General features: G+C 45.1%; 1 long non-coding RNA gene across 1 annotated transcript in view; it reads right to left on the bottom strand.

The window, feature by feature from the left end:
- Positions 1-467: 467 nt before the first annotated feature.
- The window catches only part of LOC137326912 (uncharacterized), a 35,546-nt gene continuing 12,403 nt past the window's right edge, over positions 468-23,610 (bottom strand). Inside the window, exon 2 of the long non-coding RNA XR_010964294.1 lies at positions 468-808. This is a non-coding gene — a long non-coding RNA (uncharacterized lncRNA). The remainder of the gene's footprint in view (positions 809-23,610) is intronic.

Genomic DNA, 23,610 nt, shown 5'->3' on the forward strand with positions numbered 1-23,610 from the left:
GCTGACCACTTGGACACCCATAATCCTTCCTATCGCATTTAGTTGGAAGATCGACCGCTAAATAGATGGCCGATCTTGATACTTGGGACTGCATTCATGAATGTTCTGGGTTCTAACTATCCTCATTAATCAGTCTAGTAGGAAGCAAGATTGAAAGGTGGGTCAGACAATGTCAATTTGTTATCATTTTTTACAACAATTTCCTTCTGTGCCGAGTCATATTCTGGCAGAAATAGTCAAATGAAGATTGACGGATTCATTTCAAAGGCAGCAACTGGCTTCAAACCCATAACTATCTGGTCAGGGAACAAATGTTATCATGATACCGGATGACTGAAATTTATTTGTTTCTAAATGAACGGCTGATGAAGCACAAGTAAGAGGTGAAAGATATTTTATCCGAACCGTACTACACCTTTAAGGAGGGTATCACTATTCTTCATATGGGAAGGAATAAAACTTTCACAGCAGAACATAATTCAGGCTTTATTGCTGCAATCATTCACAAAAACATTATGATGCAGCAGAGTCCAGATTAATTAGGAAGTGGCCGCTCCATGGAGAGTTCAGAGACTGCAACTGCAAAGAGTGCTGAGCCACCAGTTATTCCGGATCAGATGCTGGGGTAAGTCGTGCGTTGTTTTTTTTTGCATCTTCACTGTGAATGTAACGATTGCCTGCCAAGTTCAGGATGTGGTTCAAGGCCCAAGATTAAGCCTGAATACTGAGCTGTTTCACTTATTGAAATCCTTCTGCTGCTCATAGAATAATTCCAGCATGCTTTTGGAGGTTACAGCTGTGGACGTGTCTGCATAAAAAGGTAAATAGTTCACCAGTAATATTGTCATTGAGCACATTTCTCTTCACAGTGGCAAACCTTGAGGCCACAATACACAGATCAAAGTAACGTAGCATATCTTGATAGAACATTGTGCAAGTCACTCGAGCTTTAAAAGCTCCAAGATGTCATCTTCAGCAAACGTATTGGTTAAGCAAACAAGGTCATTGTGGAAGTGGTTGAAGAAGAAAGTTTGATTGCTTTACTTGCTTACATCATTAAAATGGATCAAACCCTGAGGCTCCCCTGATGAGAATGGATAAATGAGCTGCGTGCTGTGATATTGAGCCATGCAAGACAGGAAAAGCCCAGGTTTAATCCTTTGTCTGTGCTGAGTTAACTGATCATAGCTCAGGGCTCAGTTCTGACAAGCGGTCTTTGGCCTGAAACGTTAACTCTGTTTCTTTCTCCACAGGTACTGCCTGACTTACTAAGCTTCTCTTTTCCGTTTTTATTTCAGATTTCTAGCATCCGCAGGATTTTGCTTTTGATATAGCTCAGGGCTATGTGTAAACACACAACAGTTGGTCACCTTTCTTTTCCCTTGGGTGCATTTGCTTTGTTACATTACTGTCAACTGCATCAGTTTATTTACTAACAGATCCCAGCACAGCTTCACTTCACTGCCTTCAAGGTGCCTTTATCGGTGCCACCAGACTAAAGCCTGAGTCGGTGGACGCCGATTCACTGAATTTCTACAAGCAAGAGCTGCACCTGTTTCTGGCTGGGGCGGAGATCACCTCTTACAATGGGGAGGTAATGAATAGAATTATCAGGACTAGAGTGATCTTCTGGACTAGTTTTCATCACCTAAGAGATTTGGAGAGGAATTTCCCAGATTTTTTATCCCTAAATTGGCTTGGATTTTGATCTGCTTTTTCACCTTTCCCAGAGGATCACATGGTTTTGGGTGGGGTGCAGATTCTATGTATTGTGATGCACGAGGCATCGCAGTTGTGTGGGACAGGCTGTATGGACCAAAGAGTCTTTTCCTGTCCATCGTTGTTCGTATATCTCAAACACATTAAAGATCATTGGCAGCACTGGTTGAGTTATGTTTGAAGGGGATTCTCAGTCCCTGTCCTTCCATTATACTGTGCTGCCACTAATATTCCCCACATTGTAGCACTAACACTGTTGTGTAGTGTAAAGAACAAAACTGTTCAAGTTGAAACTATTTATAACTTTCGATGGTGCAAATGTCTTTCTAATCACTTATATTTGCTGCTTAGCGCAAGGTGGCACTGTTGAATTTCAATGGGATCCTCGTGGAGGAGGGAGGCATTTTAAGAGGAGGGTGCCTGGGGACCGAAATCATTGTGAATTACAACAATTTTATAATAGCATCTATTAATGAGGTTCTCAAACATAAGGTGTGGAAGGTGGCATCGTCAGAACAGATGCGATGGAGATGGAGAAACTGGGAGAAGGGAATAGTCCTTACAGGAAGCGGGGTGGGAGGAAGTGTAATCAAGGTAGCTGTGGGAGTCGGTGGGCTTATAATAGATATTGGTTGACAGCCCATTCCCAGACATGGAGATAGAGAAGTCGAGGAAGGGAAGAGTCGGAGATGGACCATGTGAAGGCGAGGGAAGGGTGGAAATTGGAAGCAAAGTTGATGAAGTTTTCCAGTTCAGGGCGAGAGCAGGATACAGGCATCAATGTACCGGAAAAAGAAGTGAGGGAGGGGACCTGAGTAGGACTGGAACAAAGAATGTTCCACATATCCCACTAAAAGGCAGGCATAGCTAGGACCCATACGGGTTCCCTTAGTGACACCTTTTATTTGAAGGAAGTGAGTGGAGTCAAAGGAGAAGTTGTTCAAAGTAAGAACAATTTCAGCCAGGCAGAGGAGGGTGGTGGTGGATGGGGACAGGTTGGGCCTCCATTTAAAGAAGCAGCGGAGGGCTCACAGGCCGTCCTGGTGGGGGATGGAGGCGTAGAGGGAGTGGACATCCATGGTGAAAAGGAGACGGGGGAACTGGAAACTGTTAAAGTGGTGGAGGGAGTTGGAAGAGTCATGGATGTATACCAGAAGAGACTGGACAAGGGGAGAAAAGAGTCGAGATAGGAAGAGATAAGTTCCGTGGGGCAAGAACAGGCTGAAACGTTGGGTCTACCAGGGCAGTCCTGTTTGTGGAAGGAGGTAGGAGTGGGGTTGGGGGACTATGAGTTTGGAGGCCATGGGGAGAAGATCTCCAGAGGAGTGACAGTCTGGGAAACTATGACTTGATGTTTGGCGGTGGGGTCATGGTCCAGGGGGAGATAGAAGGAGGTGTCAGAGAGTTGCCATTCAGCCTCTGCAAGATAGAGAGAGGTCTGTTCACCACACAACAACAGTGCCGCCCTTGTCAGCAGGTTTAATGACAATGTCAGGGTTGGACCTGAGAGAACGGAGTGCTACAAGTTCAGAGGGAGGTAGGTTAGAGTAAGTGAGGGGAGTAGAGAAATTGAGACAGCCGATGGGAACTGCTGGTGTGACAATGAAAAGATCAAAAGAGGGTAAGAGGCCAGAGGGAGGGGTCCAGGTGGAACGAGAATTCTGAAGGTGAGAGAAAGGGTCCGCTGTGCGGGGGGAAGACTCCTGGCCAAAGAAGTGGGCGCGGAGGCGAAGGTGATGGAAGAAGAGTTCAGCATCGTGTCGAGCTCGAAATTCATTGAGGTGAGGGCGTAAGAGGATGAAGCTGAGTCCTTTGCTGAGGACTGATCATTCGGGGTCAGAGAGGGAAAGGTCAGAGGGGATGGTGAAAACATGACAAACAGTGAGATTGGAGGGAGAGATAGAGTCAGAGGAAAGTGAAGGGGGAGAAGGATCAGGAGGGGCATTGGTAACTAAGTTGTTGAAGCTTACGGTCCTTGACACCTGAAAGGAGACACCTTGTCCTCATCTTCCACCCCACCAGCCTCCACATTCAATGAATCATTCTCCACCATTCCCACCACCTCCAGCACAATGCCACCACCAAACACATCTTCCCCTCCCCTGGTCCACTCTTCCATTATCCCCAACACCAACTCACCACCTCACGGCACCTTCCTGTGCGAGCACAGGAGATACAACACCTGCCTTTTCATCTCCTCCATTCCCACCGTCCAGGGCCCCAAACATTCCTTCCAGGTGAAACAGCGATTTACTTATACTTCTTTCAATTTAATATACTGTATTCGCTGCTCACCATGCGGTCTCCTCTACATTGGGAAGACCAAATATAGATTGGGTGGTCGCTTTGCTGAACACCTCCGCTCAGTCCACAAGCGCGACCCTGACCTACCGGTCCCTTGCCATTTTAATTCCCTGTCCCACTCTGACCTCTCTGTCCTCGGCCTCTTACACTGTTCCAATGAAGCTCAACAGGAGCTTGAGGAACAGCACCTCATCTTTCCATTAGTCACTTTACAACCTTCCGGACTCAGCAATTGCTGGTAATGGTTCTGCTGTTACAATTTACAGCTCCTCTAGACCCATCTTTTGTTTCTTTACTTGTCCCATTACCACCCTCCTTGCCTTGCACCATCATCCCTTTTGTCATTTAATCACTCCTGCCCTCCACCCTACCAGAGACCTTCCCTATTGTTCTTTCCTCCCCCTTTCCCTGGCTCTATATTTGCTTAAAAACTGTTTAATCTTCAACTTCTTCCAGTTTTGAGAAAAGGTCATCGATCTGAAACATTAACTCTGTTTCTTTCTTCACAGATGCTGCCTGACTTGCTGAATATTTCCAGCATTTTCTGTTTTTATTTCAGATTTCCAGCATCCGCAGTATTTTGCTTTCTCTTTTATATCATCACATCTCCTCATGTGATTCAATCCCTTTAAAAAGGAGCATCTTTTAACAGTTCAAAAATTACACAAATGCTACAGTTTTCCACTGCTCCCTCAGCATACAGGAACTTCAGTACACAAAGGTTTGCACAGCCTACAGTTAAGCAGCAACTTGCATTTTAAAAGACCATCAGACGTTAATACTGTACAATTAAGGTAACTTAAAGTAAGGTTACTTTAGCAATAGTGCTCCTCAATGTGCCGTAACCAACTTAATTCCCTCCAGAGATTGGAAAACAGTTGTGCCACTCACTCCTAGGCAGGTATCTAAAGTCTCGCTGGGTGAGATTCACCTCAAGTGTCACCCTGAGCCTGGTCTTATCTTGTCTTTTTGATGCTGTTGAATCTTTTCCTGACAGATTGCTTTATTGTGGCAGACTGTGATCTACTACACAGCAAGAGGCCATCTAGTAAACATCTACTGCAACTACTACTACACTTGCATTTATATAGCAACCCACAGATGCAGGAAAGTGCCTCAGAGCATTTTACAACAAAGAGCAAAATAATATTGTGGCCAGTGAACATAGGGAAAGAGGGAAAAATTGAAAGGCTAGGATAGGGATGGCATGGTTGAAGAGGAAGCTATTGAGAAAGTTTTGAAAGCAAGGAGAAGGTGACTGGAGCTTTGCTCATAATTCCAGAGGGCAGGAGCCAAGGGTGGAGTGGAGAAAGTGAGGAGTGTGTGCATGATCACTGAGGTAAGATGGGTCAAGGGTATGGAATGACTTAAAAACAAGGACAAGAATCTTAAAATTGACACCATAGGGTACAGGGAACCAGAAGAGCTTAGAATGGATGGGAATGATGAGTGTGTGGGACTTAGTGTAGATGATTTGAGCTACAACATTTTGAATGAGGTTGAAGCGGGGAGGCCAGCTAGCAGAGCATTAGAGAAGTCAAGCCTTAAAGTGCCAAAGGCATGGGCTTAGGTTTCAACAGCAGAGGGGAATGATTGGGTGGGCAATGCTACAGAGGTGGAAGAAAACGGTTTTGGTAATGGAGCATATGAATCTACCTCTGGGGTTGAGCTCAAGACCCTTGACTGAAGTTCAGATGGAAGCCAAGGAAGTTGATGGCCAGAGGCATGGAGGTGCTGAGTGGGCCAAAAAGGACAGTCTCAGTCTTTCCAAAATTCAGCTGGAGAAAGCTGTGGCTCATTCAGGTATTGATTTAAGACAAGCAATTTGAAAGTTTGCATGTCACAGGCAGGAGATCTGTCATTTCTCAAGTCAAAGAAAGACTCTGTCTATATATCACTGTTTCTTCTTACTCATCCTATTCATTCACTCACTGCCTCACTCATGAGGATGAAAGCAGACAGTGAAGATCTTTTGTGTCATCAGAAGTACATAATCCACTTCTACTTCAGGCACGTCTATTGTGCACCCAATGTCATTTTATAATCCTCTGTTGAATATCACTCACTATATTTACCTGCTGCCACCAGCTCTTAACATTGTGTGATCACTGGAGAATTTTTGATGAAGTGGTTGTTTAAACAATTTTTTTTTTATTCGTTCATGGGATGTGGGCGTCGATGGCGAGGCCAGCATTTATTGCCCATCCCTAATTGCCCTTGGTGGTGGTGAGCCGCCTTCTTGAACCGCTGCAGTCCGTGTGGTGAAGGTTCTCCCACAGTGCTGTTAGGTAGGGAGTTCCAGGATTTTGACCCAGCGACGATGAAGGAACGGCAATATATTTCCAAGTCGGGATGGTGTGTGACTTGGAGGGGAACGTGCAGCTGGTGTTGTTCTCTTTTGCCTGCTGCCCTTGTCCTTCTAGGTGGTAGAGGTCGCTGGTTTGGGAGGTGCTGTCGAAGAAGCCTTGGCGAGTTGCTGCAGTGCATCCTGTAGATGATACACACTGCAGACACGGTGCGCCAGTGGTGAAGGGAGTGAATGTTTAGGGTTGTGGATGGGGTGCCAATCAAGTGGGCTGCTTTGTCCTGGATGGTGTCGAGCTTCTTGAGTGTTGTTGGAGCTGCACTCATCCAGGCAAGTGGAGAGTATTCCTTCACATTCCTGACTTCTAGATGGTGGAAAGGCTTTGGGGAGTCAGGAGGTGAGTCACTCGCTGCAGAATACCCAGCCTCTGACCTACTTTTGTAGCCACAGTATTTATATGGCTGGTCCAGTTAAGTTTCTGGTCAATGGTGACCCCCAGGATATTGATGGTGCGGGATTCAGCGATGGTAATGCCGTTGAATGTCAAGGGAAGGTGGTTAGACTCTCTCTTGTTGGAGATGGTCATTGCTTGGCACTTGTCTGGCGCGAATGTTACTTGCCACTTATCAGCCCAAGCCTGGATGTTGTCCAGGTCTTGCTGCATGCAGGCACGGACTGCTTCATTATCTGAGGGGTTGCGAATGGAACTGAACACTGTGCAATCATCAACAAATATCCCCATTTTTGACCTTATGATGGAAGGAAGGTCATTGATAAAGCAGCTGAAGATGATTGGGCCTAGGACACTGCCCTGAGGAACTCCTGCAGCAATGTCCTGGGGGTGAGATGATTGGCCTCCAACAACCACTACCATCTTCCTTTGTGCTAGGTATGACTCCAGCCACTGGAGTGATACCCACTGATTCCCACTTCAATTTTACTAGGGCTCCTTAGTGCCACACTCGGTCAAATGCTGCCTTGATGTCAAGGGCAGTCACTCTCACCTCACCTCTGGAATTCAGCTCTTTTGTCCATGTTTGGACCAAGGCTGTAATGAGGTCTGGAGCCGAGTGGTCCTAGTGGAACCCAAACTGACCATCGGTGAGCAGGTTATTGGTGAGTAAGTGTCGCTTGATAGCACTGTTGACGACACCTTCCATCACTTTGCTGATGATTGAGAGTAGACTGATGGAGCGATAATTGGCCGGATTGGATTTGTCCTGCATTTTGTGGACAGGACATACCTGGGCAATTTTCCGCATTGTCGGGTAAATGCCAGTGTTGTAGCTGTACTGGAACAGTTTGGCTAGAGGCGCAGCTGGTTGTGGAGCACATGTTTTCAGCATTACAGCCGGGATGTTGTCGGGGCCCATAGCCTTTGCTGTATCCAGTGCACTCAGCCGTTTCTTGATATCACGTGGAGTGAATCGAATTTGCTGAAGACCGGCGTCTGTGATGGTGGGGATATCGGGAGGAGGCCAAGATGGATAATGCACTTGGCACTTCTGGCTGAAGATGGTTGCAAACGCTTCAGCCTTGTCTTTTGCACTCACGTGCTGGACTCTGCCATCATTGAGGATGGGGATGTTCACGGAGCCCCCTCCTCGTGTTAGTTGTTTAATTGTCCACCACCATTCATGACTGGATATGGCAGGACTGCAGAGCTTTGATCTGATCCGTTGGTTGTGGAATCGCTTAGCTCTGTCTATAGCATGTTGCTTCCGCTGTTTAGCATGCATGTAGTCCTGTGTTGTAGCTTCACCAGGTTGGCACCTCATTTTTAGGTACGCTGGTGCTGCTCCTGGCATGCTCTTCTACACTCCTTATTGAACGAGGGTTGATCCCCTGGCTTGTTGGTAATGGTAGAGTAAGGAATATGCCGGGCCACTAGGTTACAGATTGTGCTGGAATATAATTCTGCTGCTGTTGATGGCCAACAATGTCTCATGGATGCCCAGTTTTGAGCTGCTAGATCTGCTCTGAATCTATCCCATTTAGCACGGCGATAGTGCTAAACAACATGTTGGATGGTGTCCTCAGTGTGAAGATGGGACTTCATCTCCATAAGGACTGTGCAGTGGTCACTCCTACCAATACTGTCATGGACAGATGCATCTGCGACAGATAGATTGGTGAGGACGAGGTCACGTAGGTTTTTCCCTCGTGTTGGTTTGCTCACCACCTGCCACAGGCCCAGTCTGGCAGCTATGTCCTTCAGGACTCAGCCAGCTCGTTCAGTATTGGTGCTACTGAGCCACTCTTGGTGATGGACATTGAAGTCCCCCACCTAGAGTACATTCTGTGCCCTTGCTACCCTCAGTGCTTCCTCCAAGTGGTGCTCAACATGGAGGAGGACTGATTCATCAGCTGAGGGAGGGCGGTAGATGGTAATCAGCAGGAGGTTTCCTTGCCCATGTTTGACCTGATGCCATGAGATTTCATGGGGTCCAGAGTCAATGTTGAGGACTCCCAGGGCCACTCCCTCCTGACTGTATATCACTGTACCGCCACCTCTGGTGGGTCTGCTGTGCCGGTGGGACAGGACATACCCAGGGATGGTGATGGAAGATTCTGGGACGTTGGCTGAAAGGTATGATTCTGTGAGTATGGCTATGTCAGGCTGTTGCTTGACTAGTCTGTGGGACAGCTCTCCCAATTTTGGCACAAGTCCCTAGATGTTAGTGAGCAGGGCTTTGTAGGGTCGACTGGGCTTGGTTTGCCTTTGTCTCTATATTTATTTAATATAATGATTAACTATGATACATTTTATTGGACGTTTACCTATGTAAGTATTTGTTGTAAGTCAGATGAATTCCACCACCCTCCGCACACAAAGATATTCTTCAGCCTTGCACAACAAGGCTCTCATCAGCCCATTCAGTAAGTCCCCAGTGAGACTGTTGTTTGATTCACTGAGTTGTATTTCTAAATGCTGGAAGACACTAAGGAGTCGGTGGGGGAGAAATTGTTCCTCGTTGCAACCATTTTCCGGGTGGACAACAGATGCAAAAAGTATCAGATTCTGGGTGAAATGCCCCACGCCCCAAGAACGCCTGAAAACATCCAGCCGCATATTAAGTCAGGCGATTTTTCAGGCTTTCCTGGCGGACATCTAAAACAGGCATTACCTTTCTTCACTGATTTTTTTTTCTATTCACTGAAGCATAAGTGTCAGTAACTCCATTCAGCTGTAATTCCTTCCAGCATCGAGGATGATATATATTTATAAGCAGAATAACTCCTGTAATGTGCTTTCAATATGTTATCCCGGGTCTGACAGTGTAAGATATTGCCTCAGGCAATGACAGCAGGCAGTAGCATGGGGTGATAGATGAGGGCCAGATGGAGCTACAGCAAAAACTGATGTTCTTATTCAATTAGAATTATATTGAAGTGAAATAATGACCTCAAAAGAGTCTCTGTGACATTCTTATGTTCTTCTGGATCTGCATTTGTCACACTATAAGGCACAGGGATAGCAAAAAAAATGGCCATTTCAGAAAGATCATAAACTAGGCTGTATTTTCGAAAGAAATGTTGATAGTATTGAACTATAAGTGTTTAGGTGTCTCTGCCCAGACATTGCGGCCTAGAAATTGGTTTGCACTGACACGTTGAAATTGGTGCACAAGAGGACCACGCAAAATTGGCCCTGTTGCATCATCAGGACCGGCATGCTGGTGACGCTAGTCATGCCTCGTGTCTTCAGGACACCGTAAAATGCTTCACCACAACAACTTGCATTTATATAGCGCCTTTAACATAGTAAAACGTCTCAAGGCACTTCACAGGAGTGTTATCAAAATTTGATACCGAGCCACATAAAGAGAGATTAGGATAGGTGACCAAAAGCTTGGTCAAAGAGGTGGGTCTTAAAGAAGGAGAGAGAGGTAGTGAGATGGAGAGGTTTAGGGAGGGAATTCCAGAGCTTAAGGCCTTGGCAGCTGAAGGCACAGCCGCCAATGGTGGAGTGATTAAAATCAGGGATGTGCAAGAAGCAAGAATTGGAGGAGCGCGGAGATCTCAGAGGGCTTTAGGGCTGGAGGAGGTTACAGAGATAGGGAGGCCATTTGAAAACAAGGATGAGCATTTTAAAACTGAGACGTTGCTGGACTGGGAACGAATGTAGGTCAGCGAGCACTTGTAATGCGTGAATGGGGCTTGGTGTGCGTTAGGATACGGGCAGTAGAGTTTTGGATGAGCTCAAGTTTACAGCGGGTGGAAGTTGGGAGGCCAGCCAGGGGAACATTGGAATAGTGGTGTTGAAGTACTTTTGAAGAGAAGTTACTGCAGTAATACTGGCAAACGCTGAACACAGCAAGGTCCTACAAACAGCAATCAAATAGTTGAGCAGATAATCTGTTTTGGTAGTGTTGACTGAGGGATAAATTGATGGATAAAATGCACATATATCAAATTTGGTGCTCGAAGCAATGGACACTTGGTTTTGCCTGAGAGGGACCACTGCACGCTACACATGTGAACATGACTACTAGTATAAAATAAAAGGAGAAAATGCTGGAAAACACTCAGTAGGTCAGGCAGCATCTGTGGAGAGAGAAACAGAGTTAACATTTCAGATCGATGAACCTTCATCAGAACTCACTCTTAGTATATCGGGTGGCTCAGGCACTTAGATGAAAATCTGATCTGAGAGCATGGCACACTACTCTTACTGACTGTAAAGGTTTCAATGGGGATAATTTCAGAGTTGTTGGCCCTGATATTAATAGAGAGGCAGGGAGGGTGCGGGGGATCACGGTCGTGCGTGGAAAACCTGACAAGACCGGGGACATGAAGGCCCAGCCGATCATAACATGATCAGAGGGTGGGGGGGAGATAGATCTGTCAGATATCACGAGGGGGTTAGCCCGGTCCAAGTGAGGCCCAGTGCTTCCTTGAGGTCCAGAGGAGCACTCCTACCCCTTCTGGCCCACAAGAAAACTTGAACAATAAATTTTAAACTTACCTTCTGGGCCTCTTCTGGCCCAGGATCCATCTCCAGGCAGGTTTTGCCTGATGGGGGAGCAGGACACTGCCCCCTTCCCTCCACCCCACCGCACTCACGCAGGCCTCAGGTTGATATTGCAGATCAGGTCCTGATAGCATCATCGGACTGATCTGCATGTTTAAAACAGGACACCACATCCTTCCTGCTCTAAAAAGCAAGTTAATATGGGCAGGAAGGAAGAGGGATCGGTGTAGGGTAACTGACACCCGTTATTTTAACTGCCTCCTGCCTGGTTTCCACCAGGTGGGGGCAGTTAAAATCAGGACCATTGTATTTGTTTGTGGGTGGCCTTCCTTTTCTACCTGTTCCACGGTTAGATCTCTCTTGATGGCAAATTTGTGTAGCATGCAACAAATAACAATACCTTGGAGACCCTGCTGGGACTGTACTGCAATACACCCTCTAATCTGACAAGGTATTTGAAATACTGCTTCATGATGCATTTTTTATGCTCCGTAATGATCCTGGCAGCTGCATGGGCCTCATTGTATCAATAGAAACATAGAAAATAGGAGCAAGGGCAGGCCATTCGGCCCTTCGAGCCTGCTCCGCCATTCAATATGATCATGGCTGATCCTCTATCTCAATACCATATTCCCGCTCTCTCCCCATACCCCTTGATGCCTTTTGTGCCAAAGAATCTATTTATCTCCTTCTTAAATATATTCAGTGACTTGGCCTCCACAGCCTTCTGTGGTAGAGAATTCCACAAGTTCACCACCCTCTGAGTGAAGAAATTTCTCCTCATCTCAGTCCTAAATGTCCTACCTCGTATCCTGAGACTGTGCCCCCTCCTTCTGGACCCCCAGCCAGGGGAAACATCCTCCCTGCATCCAGTCTGTTTATACGTTTCAATGAGATCCCCTCTCATTCTTCTAAACTCTAGTGAATACAGGCCTAGCCGACCCAATCTCTCCTCATACGACTGTCCTGCCATCCCAGGAGTCAGTCTGGAGAACCTTCGATGCACTCCCTCTATGGCAAGTACATCCTTTCTTGGGTAAGGAGAACAAAACTCCAAGTGTGTTCTCACCAAGGCCCTGTATAACTGCAGTAAGACATCTTTGCTCCTGTACTCAAATCCTCTTGCAATGAAGGCCAACATACCATTTGCAATCATATATCAATGTTCACCTGGTGTTCCCGGCTGTCACAAGGGTGTCATGAACCAGGACTGAATGTGTAGACTTCATCCTCTAGACGTCATCCTTTAGTCTGCCTTCTCCTTCAAATAACCCAGTACAAAGTATTGCTTTTAAAAAATTGAATCATGCCTATATGTATAATATGTATGAAAGTATACCTATATATAATAACTTCATAAGATAGAAAGAAAGATTTGCATTATATAGCGGCTTTCACGACCACAGGATGTCCCAAAACATTTTACAGCCAGTGAATTACTTTTGAAGTGTCGTCACTGTTGTAATGTAGGGATATTATATATAAGATAGATGTATGAATAGATACCTATATGATAGATTCATACATTGCAAGTGTACATTCTTGAGATCCCAACAATTTATTTGAAAAATGAATCATGATTACTGCCTTGAAAGTAGGCACTCACCTGCATAGCCCTGTGCTGCTTGCCACCAATCACCTGGACATTGATGGATTAGAAGTCCCAGTAGTTCATGTGGGATTGTGTGTATTGATCTGGATGATCACATAGGTGCCGTGAATAAGAGCCTGGACTTGTTCAGAACTCTGCAATGTGGAACAAATCCAGTGCCCTCTCATTCCTCTGCCACTCTTCTAATGAAAGGGGCCCTTGAATTATTTCTGTACATTTCACACTGGTAGCCCAGATCTCATTGACCGGAAAATCTGCCCTAATAATTTGAAGATCAGCACTTTGCTGGGATTTGTGACTGGACTATAAAGGGCACTATTCCTCAATTTTTTTTCTAACTGTATTAGCAATTCTGCAGATTCAGCACCAACATGAGCTTCTGATTTTCCTTTACATGGTTTATGCATGCGAATCTATGCAATAAACCACATTAGCAGTAAGGGAATCGAAGTTCAGAATAAGGGGTACTGTCAATGAAAATCATTTAGCACTGACAGGTAGTGAAAAGTGTTGATTAGATAGCTGCTAATGTATCTAGTTAGAGCAGTCAAGGCTGGGGAAAATTGGTGAAAGAGAACATGAATTCAGAGCAGACTGATATGATAAAAGTTTCCTCTCGTTCTCACTATTAGCTGTAAGAGGCCATAGCAGAATGTATTCAGAAAATCTCAGCCCAACTCCTTGCGGGCACTGGTCCAGAACACAAAACTGCCACAGTTTGTTTCCAACTTGGGACTAATTTGATCGGCTCACAGGCACTTAATGGAGGACTGGTGTGAGAGATGGAACAGGTCACACTTATGCCGCCTGGATGTTTTTCGATGTTGCAGTTATTGCTTGAGAAGAGAAGGTGAGCTTTAAATGGCAGCTGCCTCTATTCTGTGAGAGTCTGATGCTTTTGGCCTGTTCTTTTTTAAAATTTTGAAATGTCTCCTAGCCTCTCTCTTCAATGTTTTAGTGACAATTTGACAATTGATGACCCTTAGTCACTGACTCCCCAACCAGAGAAAAGAATCTTTTCCAATTCACCTTATAGCTCTTTATAATTTTAAAAAACCTCAGTTAAGTTTCCTCTTAGCCTTCTCTGTTCCATTGGAAATAGTCCCAATATCTCATAACTATAGTTTTCCATCACTGGCATTGTTCTGGTCAATCTGAGTTGTGTGCTTTCTATGGCTTTAATGTCCTTTCTATAATAAGTGCCCAAAACTGCACACAATACTCTAATTGTGACCCAACCGATGCTTTGTATAAATTTGTCATTAGTCTTCTACTCTGTGGATTTAGAAAATCCAAAATTCTATTAGCCTTTTTATGGTTTTGTCCACCGGCGCTCTCTCTTTCTGGGAATTATGTATTTGAACCTCTAAATCTCTTTGTCTATCCACACCCTTCAGCGTCTTTTCATCAAATTTATACTTTAATTCCTTGTGTTTTCTCCCAAAATGTAATACCTCAGTTATCCACATTAAATTACATCTACCACCAGTCTGCTCATTCACTAACCTTCCTGAAATCTTTCACAAACCACCTCATTGTTTGCAATACCTCCGAAATTTGTGACATCAACACATTTCAAGGTTTCATGCCCTATACTCAAGTCTAAATTTCTATCTATCTATATTGGGCCCAGCATTGAAACCTGGAGTGCACCAGTTCCAACCCTTCTCCAGACCAAGCAACACCCGTTTACCCTAATGCTCTGTTTCCTGCTGACTCAGGCCAAACATAGTGCTGCAATTGGTGCCTCGGCTGAGATTAGCTGATTTGAACCCTTTGCTTTCTGATCTAGATGGTTTAGCATTACACCAGCAAGTGCTTATACCCACTAGGCCATCAGTGAAGCTTAACTTTCATCCCTCACACAATTGTGTCATGATTAGTTGACAGTTTGAATGTGCAAGACTATTTAAAGTCCCATAGTCACTAAATCTCCATTAACTGCTCTGTGGTCATTGTCGGCTGAAGAAGATGCTGAATTAAACTTTTATTTCTTTCTGTAGTTTGAAATCATGGCAGACGGTTAGACATTGCCACTTTATTAAAAGTGCTGCACCTGCACATTCCTACAAAGCCTGCTGGAGGAAAAGAGATGTCACAGCAGTGAATAGTTCTCTCAGAGCACAGAAAATTATTAACCAGAACAGTCAACAATGACTGGCAGTAGTATGGCGATGTGAGGCACTGTTAGAGGGACTGCGGGAGAATTCAGTGTTGTGGAGATGTCTACTTGTCTTATTTATTGAGTTAATAAAATATTAGGGTGAAATAAAGCCCATCTTGGATCAAAAAGTAGTAGATGTTGGGTTAATGTAGAGAAATACAAAGTCATAATGTGGGGAAAGGAAACAAACAATTAGATTACACAATAGATGGGATCAGCAGGCTTAGGTAGAAAATACTTTTAAATAGTCAGCACAATATGGTGAAAAGGGCAAATAAGATCTTAGGATGTATAACGTCCATCTTAGGATGGATAGTGCACAAGTTAGCTTGTAAAAGCACTGATCTATTCTACCTTTGAATGTTGTACAGTCCTGGGCACCATATCATGGGAGGGGTGCAGGTGGACATCCTGACTTTGTAGGGAATATTACGTAGGGCAAATGGAATTGGGCAACTGAGCTCTGAGAATAGTCTAAGGGTACTGAGGACATTTACATTGGAACAAAGGCAACTCAATGAAAAGATATTCAACCTTCCTCTGACCACTGGCTCAGCATCCTCTTGCACTGCTGCATGCATGTTCTCATCCTCTCTTTTCAATGGCATTGGCTAAATCTATACCAAAGCTGTCCTAGTTTTTCAGTTTCACAATATCCTTCATGTCATCCAACACTTTAACAAAAATACTTCTCCTGCTCTCTCTCTGTGGCCACGAACTTTCCACAGAAATCTTACAAGCCTACCACAACTAGCTGGATTATGCTTTCTCCCACCCCACCTTCTGTAAAGAGTCTATCCCTTCCTCCCAGTTTCTCCATCTCCGCTGCATCTGCTCCGATGACTCTACCTTTCACACCAAAACTTCTGAAATGCCCTCCTTTTTCCTCAGCTGAAGTTTCCCCTCCACAGTAGTCAACAGGACTCTTGACCATTTCTGCCCCATTTTCCAGGCCTCTGCTCTCACCTTTCCCCTTCCTCTCACAATAACAGTGACCCTCTTGTTCTCACCTTCCACCTCATCAGCTTTTGCATTCGCCAGATCATCATCCACTATTTTGCCACCCACAATTACACCAGCAGGCATATTTTCCCCGACCCTCTCCACATTCCCTAGGGACCATTCCTTTCATAATAACCTTGACGTTCTTTTACCTCCCCTACTTCCAGTTGAACTCCCCATGGCACTTTCCCATGCAACAACAGAAACTTTACCTGCTCCCACATCACTGTCCAGGGCCCCTAACACTCCTATTATGTCAGACAACAATTTACGTGTACTTCTTCCAATCTAGTAACTGTATGTTCTGCTCATGGTGTGGTCTCCGCTACCTGAGTTGATCAAATGCAGATTAGATGACGACATTACCAAAATCCTCCATTTTGTCCTCAAGTATGACCCTTAGTTCCTCCTCCCATTCCTACTCTGGTCTCCCTGACAGAAAATTACAAGCTAGGAGGTCCACGCTTTGCCAACTAACACTCCCTGGAAGTGTTGCACTGTGCTGGAAAGACGCTATAGCAGAATCAAGCCTAGTATCTTATTCTCCTGGGCACTTTGCAGGCCTCTGGTCTGAGCATTGACTTTGGCAACTGCAGATCTTTACCATTCAGCCCATTTTCTTTACAGTGGAGGATGCCGGTGATGTTAGCTGGCTGTCGGTGTTCAAGAGATGGGGAAGGTTGAAACTTCAGAACACAGCACTGGTGAGTAGAGAGGGGGTGGGAGGGAGGATCTATACCTGTAGTAATTGCCTGTTCTTATCTTTTAGGGACTGGCAGATTCACTCTGTTTTGCCAACATTTTAAATTTTCAGTTCAGTCCTCCTGCATTTGCAGGTTTTTTTTCTCTTTTGCTTGTGGCAGCCTGGCCTGTGTCTTTTCACCCTTGTGACTATTTGCATGCTCTTTTGTTCTTTTAATGCTTTTCCATCACCATGACCTTTTGTGTCATTTAAGAGTTTTCTATTAACCAATTTGGGAGTCATTCAACCCATTAACTCCCTCTCCATGTCTGGACTGTCTGTTGTTCCTCTCCTTCCTCTTTTTCCAACCTTACTGTAATGTTTGTTTATATTGAAGTTTCCTGATGCTTATCTGTGGGTTTACAGTTCTGATGAAGAGAATACACCCAAAACATTAGATTTGCCTGTTCGTTTTACAGATGCTGACTGGCCAGCTGTGCATTTCCAGAAATGTGTGTAAATCTCTGGAAAATAATATGGTGCCTTCTCAATGAAACCATTTTCACTTTCTCGTCATCGTGAAAGCCAAGCTCAAAATATACACAAGTATCGTCACTGTTGTTTTGTAGGGAAATGCAGCACCCAGCTTTCACAAAGCAAGGTTATACCAACAGAAAATGAGATAAATAATCAATTAATCTGTTTTTGGTGGTGTTGATTGATGGATGAATGTTGACCAGGACACCAGAGTAGCTCTCTGCTCTCATATGAATCCTGCCATGAATCTTTTATGTCCATCTGAACAATATCAACAACAACTTGCATTTATATAGTGCCTTTAACATAGAAAAAGACCCCAGGCCAGCTTCACAGAGGCATAATCAAAAAAAAGGGCAGTTAGGGCCTTAGTTAACTGAAAGATGACGCCTCCAACAATGCAGCACTCTCTCAACGCTGCACCAAAATGTCAGCCTAGATTTTGTGACCATTTCCTAGATCTTCTGACGCAGAGGTGAAAGCACAACATTGAGCCAAACTGGCACTCAGTTCACTATAACAGTGCATGGTCAGATATAGTGTGCCCATTCTGCCCACACTGTGTGTTGCAGAGAAATCACTCCCAGAGCAAAGTAACAGGTTAGGTAGGATCTGGGGTCAAAGCCAGGGGAGAAGGGCTGTGAGGAGTACCTCGGAGGCAAGGGGTCGGCAGTGACAGAGCTTTCACACACCAGGCTCTTTGGCTTTCACAATGACTAGAAAGTGAAAATGGTTTCATTGGGACAGCACCAAGTTATCTTCCAGAGACTTAGAATCATAGAAGCATACAGCCATTCAGTTGTGCCAGCTCTTTGAAAGAGCTATCCAATTCGTCCCACTCCCCTGCTCTTTCCTCATAACCCTAAAGATATTTCCTTTTCATGTATGTATCCAATTCCCTTTTGAAAGTTACTATTGAATCTGCTTCCATCACCCTTTCATTTAAGCTGTAGCCACTCTCTCCTCTGGTCACTTTACTCCCTGACAGACTACATCATTGGCATACATTTTGCCTGGAGACCTGGCCTTGAACAAAATTACAATGTCAGCTCAGTAGCATAAGTTGAATCGGCTCCCTGCGAGATTGACCCAGGCACATGGAGCTTGCTGATTGCGAGGGCAGGATACCCAGAATAACAGCAATTCTTAAAGCACTGACACTGACACTAGAAGGATTGAAGAGCAGCAAATTTTTAAAAATCAGGCTCTGAGCAATGGAGGACTGAAGACATATGGGCCAGACTGCCTTATTTGTGGATGATTCTCTCCAAGTGCACTGCAGGAGATGCAGCAAAGGAGGACTGACCTCTAGGAACTAAGGGGCACCATCCTATCGGGAACACTATGAGAAATGTCTGGATGGAGGTGGCAGAGTGGGTGAATGCAGTCTCACACATCCACAGTTTATGGCAGTAAATGAGGAAAATGTGTTCGGGCCTCAGTGAGGTTGCCAGGGTCAGACTAACCAGAATTTGCCAACTCAAAGCATAGGATGCCACAAAGACATTACTCTCAACTTCACTGTGATGCAGCATGCAAAGCCCTCAGACAAACTTTCAGCTCTTTCACACATGCACATCCATTCCTATATTGCTGGTGGCTCTGAAATATCCTTCTAATGTCACACATAAAGCTTGCAAGTTGTGCCACCAAAGTATACGGCCAACATGTTGGGTGTCACTGCCCAAATTCCAACATCGGTATGTTTCGTAAATGCTTACAGGAAAAGACTGCCTGTAACAGGTGGGATCAAAGGTGGACCAGACGGGGCTCCCCACGTACTAGACATTGAATCAAGTCGAGATGACTACCCTCCAGAAGTTGGACAGGAAGAATTCACGCTCTGCTGAAGTTCAGGCAGGCGTCATTTTATTGCTTCTCCTTCCCCCTACTTGTTTACTCACTCAGTAACACACAGGCATATACTGTGCAATGGCAGCCTGGCACATCATACACTGTCCAGAACCTCAGTCTTGACATCCACAAGGATCCTAGTGGAGCTTCACTATATCAACATTCTCCTCTTATTCATGGTGCTAATAGCCACGGCTGTAGAAGTTACAGGGGGAAATCCTAAACCCCCCACCCCGACCATGGAAATTCTACCCCACAATCTTTTTTGGCGAGGCCATAAGGCTAGAGTGTGGGAAACTGAACTATCACACTGCCAAAGTAAGATTATTATCAGGGCAGCATGGGAATGCTTTTTGTTTCCACTAACTCACTCTGTACTTCATCGTAATGGTCCATGCAGTTACTTGACGCTGGGTTCTCTTGGAAGCTCTCCCCTTGATGAGCAGATGGTACAAAAAGGCAGAAGAAGTTCCTTCAGGTATAATACTTTCCCTGATTTATGTTTAAAAAAAACACATGCTAATAGTTTAACAAAAAAAAGAGAATTCTTACTGAAAAAGTGTGAAGTTGGCTTCCTTACGCATAATAATGTCTGTTAGGGAAAGTTATAAAAATACAAGTACATTTCAGTCCGTGCCCACATGCAGCAAGACCTGGACAACATCCAGGCTTGGGTTGATAAGTGGCAAGTAACATTCGTGCCAGACAAGTGCCAGGCAATGACCATCTCCAACAAGAGAGAGTCTAACCACCTCCCCTTGACATTCAACGGCATTACCATCGCCAAATTCCCCATCATCAACATCCTGGGAGTCACCATTGACCAGAAAGTTAACTGGACTAGCCATATAAATACTGAGGCTACAAGAGCAGGTCAGAGGCTGGGTATTCTGCGGCGAGTGACTCACCTCCTGACTCCCCAAAGCCTTTCCACCATCTACAAGGCACAAGTCAGGAGTGTGATGGAATACTCTCCACTTGCCTGGATGAGTGCAGCTCCAACAACACTCAAGAAGCTTGACACCATCCAGGACAAAGCAGTCCGCTTGATTGGCACCCCATCCACCACCCTAAACATTCACTCCCTCCACCACCGGCAAATCATGGCTGCAGTGTGTACCATCCACAGGATGCACTGCAGCAACTCGCCAAGGCTTCTTCAACAGCACCTCCCAAACCCACGACCTAGAAGGACAAAGGCAGCAGGCACATGGGAACAACACCACCTGCACGTTCCCCTCCAAGTTACACACCATCCCGACTTGGAAATATATCGCCGTTCCTTCATCGTCGCTGGGTCAAAATCCTGGAACTCCCTTCCTAACAGCACTGTGGGAGAACCTTCACTACACGGACTGCAGCAGTTGAAGAAGGCGGCTCACCACCACCTTCTCAAGGGCAATTAGGGACGGGCAATAAATGCTGGCCTTGCCAGCGACGCCCACATCCTATGAACGAATAAAAAAAAAGTTTTGTAAAAGGTTCATGTATTACATATTAAAAATTCAATGCATGTTATATTGATTATATTTGATGCAATTAAAAAACAATTGGTTTCTGTAGGCGGCTCAATTACGGCTTCTGCTTGAGTACAGCTTAAACGTTGACTAGCAAAGGATTCACTGAGCAACCAGTACAGACAGAAATACTCAACGGGATGTAATCTAGATCAGGCTCGGAGGCCCAGGCAGGCTGAGGTACAAACTGCTGACTGTTCAGATGTAAATCGCTTCTAAACTGGTCAATAATACCTAGTAATCAACAACATGGAACAAATGAACAGCTGCTGCTCACTGGAGCAGATGTTATGATGTTATTTCAAATACCTGCGTATTGCTAATGAAAAATTGATGTGAGGTTTCTGGAAATAGTGAACCCAGATCAGCAGCTTGCAGGTACCAGGTAAACTGCACTCTGTTTCTGTTCTGTACGTAGCACACACTCAGGATTCATATAAGTACCGCAACAAACTTCTTTTGTTTTACCCAATTGTTATCATAGAAGCTGGTGACATTTCATTTTTTTAAAAGCTCCATGAAATGGATGAAGATCAAATCACAAAGTTAGGTCCCCTGTCCAGAACACATGTCTACACTGTATTCACATCATGTGTAGAGGCTACCACAGGACGGAGTTTTCTTCTCTTGAATTTTTGTGCTCGAGCTGAAGGGTGTTATTTCTGGGGAGTAGAACATTTTCCATTTCCATGATGGTATAGAGACTCCCAGGCATAATACAGGTTAGATCAGATCAAACCACTCTCTCTCTCTCCTCTGCCCCAACTCAGAAAAGTGCCCATTTCTACAACAGCATCCTTGTAGGTTAGAGGGATTAGTGTCCTAATTCACAGACAATACTAAAATAGGAGGCACAGTAAATAATACTGAGGCCCAAAGGAAGCTCCAAGGGGATATTGATAAGATGGCAGAAAAAAGTGGTAGATTGAATCCAATGTAAGTTGGTGTTGAATGGGAAGAGGCTGGGTGATGTGAAAGGGCAAAGGGATTTGGGGGGTTAGGTTCAGAAGACTTTAAAAGCAGCACCTCAGGTGGAAGAGGCCAAATAAAGCTAATGGAATGTTGGGTTTTATAGCAAGAGATATAAAATATAAAAGTCAAGATGCAACAGTGTATCTATATAAACCTTAGTAGGACCACAGTTGGGTGTACTGTGTGAAGTTTTGGACTCTGCGCCATATGTTGAGGCAACAGAGAGGGTACAGCACAGAGTGACCAAGATGCTACCTGGTATAAAGAAGTATAAATATGAAAAATGACTTGGAAAAATTGGGGCCATTTCATTACAACTGAGGAAATTATGGGATGATTTGATAGAAATGTTTTAAAATTATGAAGGATGCGTCAGGGTAGATAGAAACTGACTGTTTCCAGTGATTGAGGGGTTGAGAATGAGGGGACAGATTTATGATTAAAAGTAAGAGATTTAGGACCGAGAGCAGGAGAAACTATTTTGCACAGAGAATTGTGAGGTTACAGAATGCACTACTGGAGTTAGTGATTGAAGCAGAAACCATGCCAACATTTCAGAATAGGGTAAATAGATGGTTGAAGGAAAAAGGAATAATAGGATATGAGAACAGGGCGGGCACATGGGGCTAGGACTAAGGCTCATGTGGAGGATAAACACCATGAACTGTTGGGTTGAACGGCCTGTTTCCATGTTGTCATTTTTAAATAAAAATTTGAGGCATTGGAGGACCATAAATCAATGTAGGTCAATGAGAATGTGTATGATGGGAAAATGTGACTTGGTGTGAAATAGGATACAGGCAGCAGAGTTTTACACAAGCTAAAGTTTATGGAGGGTGGAGAATTGGAGACCTGCCAGAAGAGCACTGCAGTAATGAAGTCTGGAGGTAACAAAGTCATGAATGAGGTTTCAGTGCTAGTTAAGCAGAAATAGGGGCAAAGGCAGTTGAAGATACAGAGGTAAAGTAGGCTTTCTTTGTCATTGAGAGGATATGGGGGTGGAAGCTCAGCTCAGCATTGAGAACAAGACACGGGGGTTGCAAACAGTCTGGTTAAGCCTGAGACAGTAGCCAGAAAGGAAGGATGGAGTCAGTGGCGAGTATACAGAACTTGTGGCAGGGGCCGAAGACAATGGCTTTGGTCTCCTCATTGTTTAGCTGGAGGAAGTTACAGCTCATCGAAGACATGGGCCGCGGTATTAGCGGGGAGGTGGGATGGCAGCGGTGGCGGTGGGGGGGGGATTGGGCGTGTGAGTAACCTACCCAATAAAATCTGTCCGTTTCCCACGCGATCACGGATCAATTGGAGCCACTTAACGTGGCTTCCGGGTTTGCCGTCCGAAAGCAGCGCAGCGGGCGGGCTGTGCACCCGCATCACAGGCTGTCAGCTGGAGGTGCTCTATTTAAAGGGGCAGTCCTCCAATGGCTGCTCCTGGATCAAACACCCACAAAGCACAATGGAGCTGCCCAGGGGAAAGGCTGCTCCTAGATTTAGTGATGCCTCACTCCAGGTGCTACTGGATGGGGTGAGGAGGAGGAGGGATGTCTTCTACCCGGTGGACAGGAGGAAGTGGCCTGCCTCTACCACCAAGAAGGCCTGGCTCGAGGTGGCAGAGGAGGTCACCAGCAGCAGCAACGTCTCCCACACCTAGATACAGTGCAGGAAGCGCTTCAATGACCTAACTAGGTCAGCCAAAGTGTGTACACTTACTCATTCTCCTACACTCCGTCTTCCACATCACCGCCCCCACCCCATAACTCATTCTGCACTGCCAACACTACTCTATCACATCACTCCTCATACCCACTCAAAGCTCATCCTCAACTTACCTGCACTTCCTCACCACTTCCTCACCTCCCCAGTACTCATCCCATCACTACCATTCAACCCAATCCTCATACAATGTCATGACTCTGTCTCATACTCACCCTCTGAAGCATCTCTTTCACGGTCAGCCTCACCCAAAC

Source organism: Heptranchias perlo, chromosome 11, assembly GCF_035084215.1.
Source record: "Heptranchias perlo isolate sHepPer1 chromosome 11, sHepPer1.hap1, whole genome shotgun sequence".
NCBI classification, from domain to species: Eukaryota; Metazoa; Chordata; class Chondrichthyes; order Hexanchiformes; family Hexanchidae; genus Heptranchias; species Heptranchias perlo.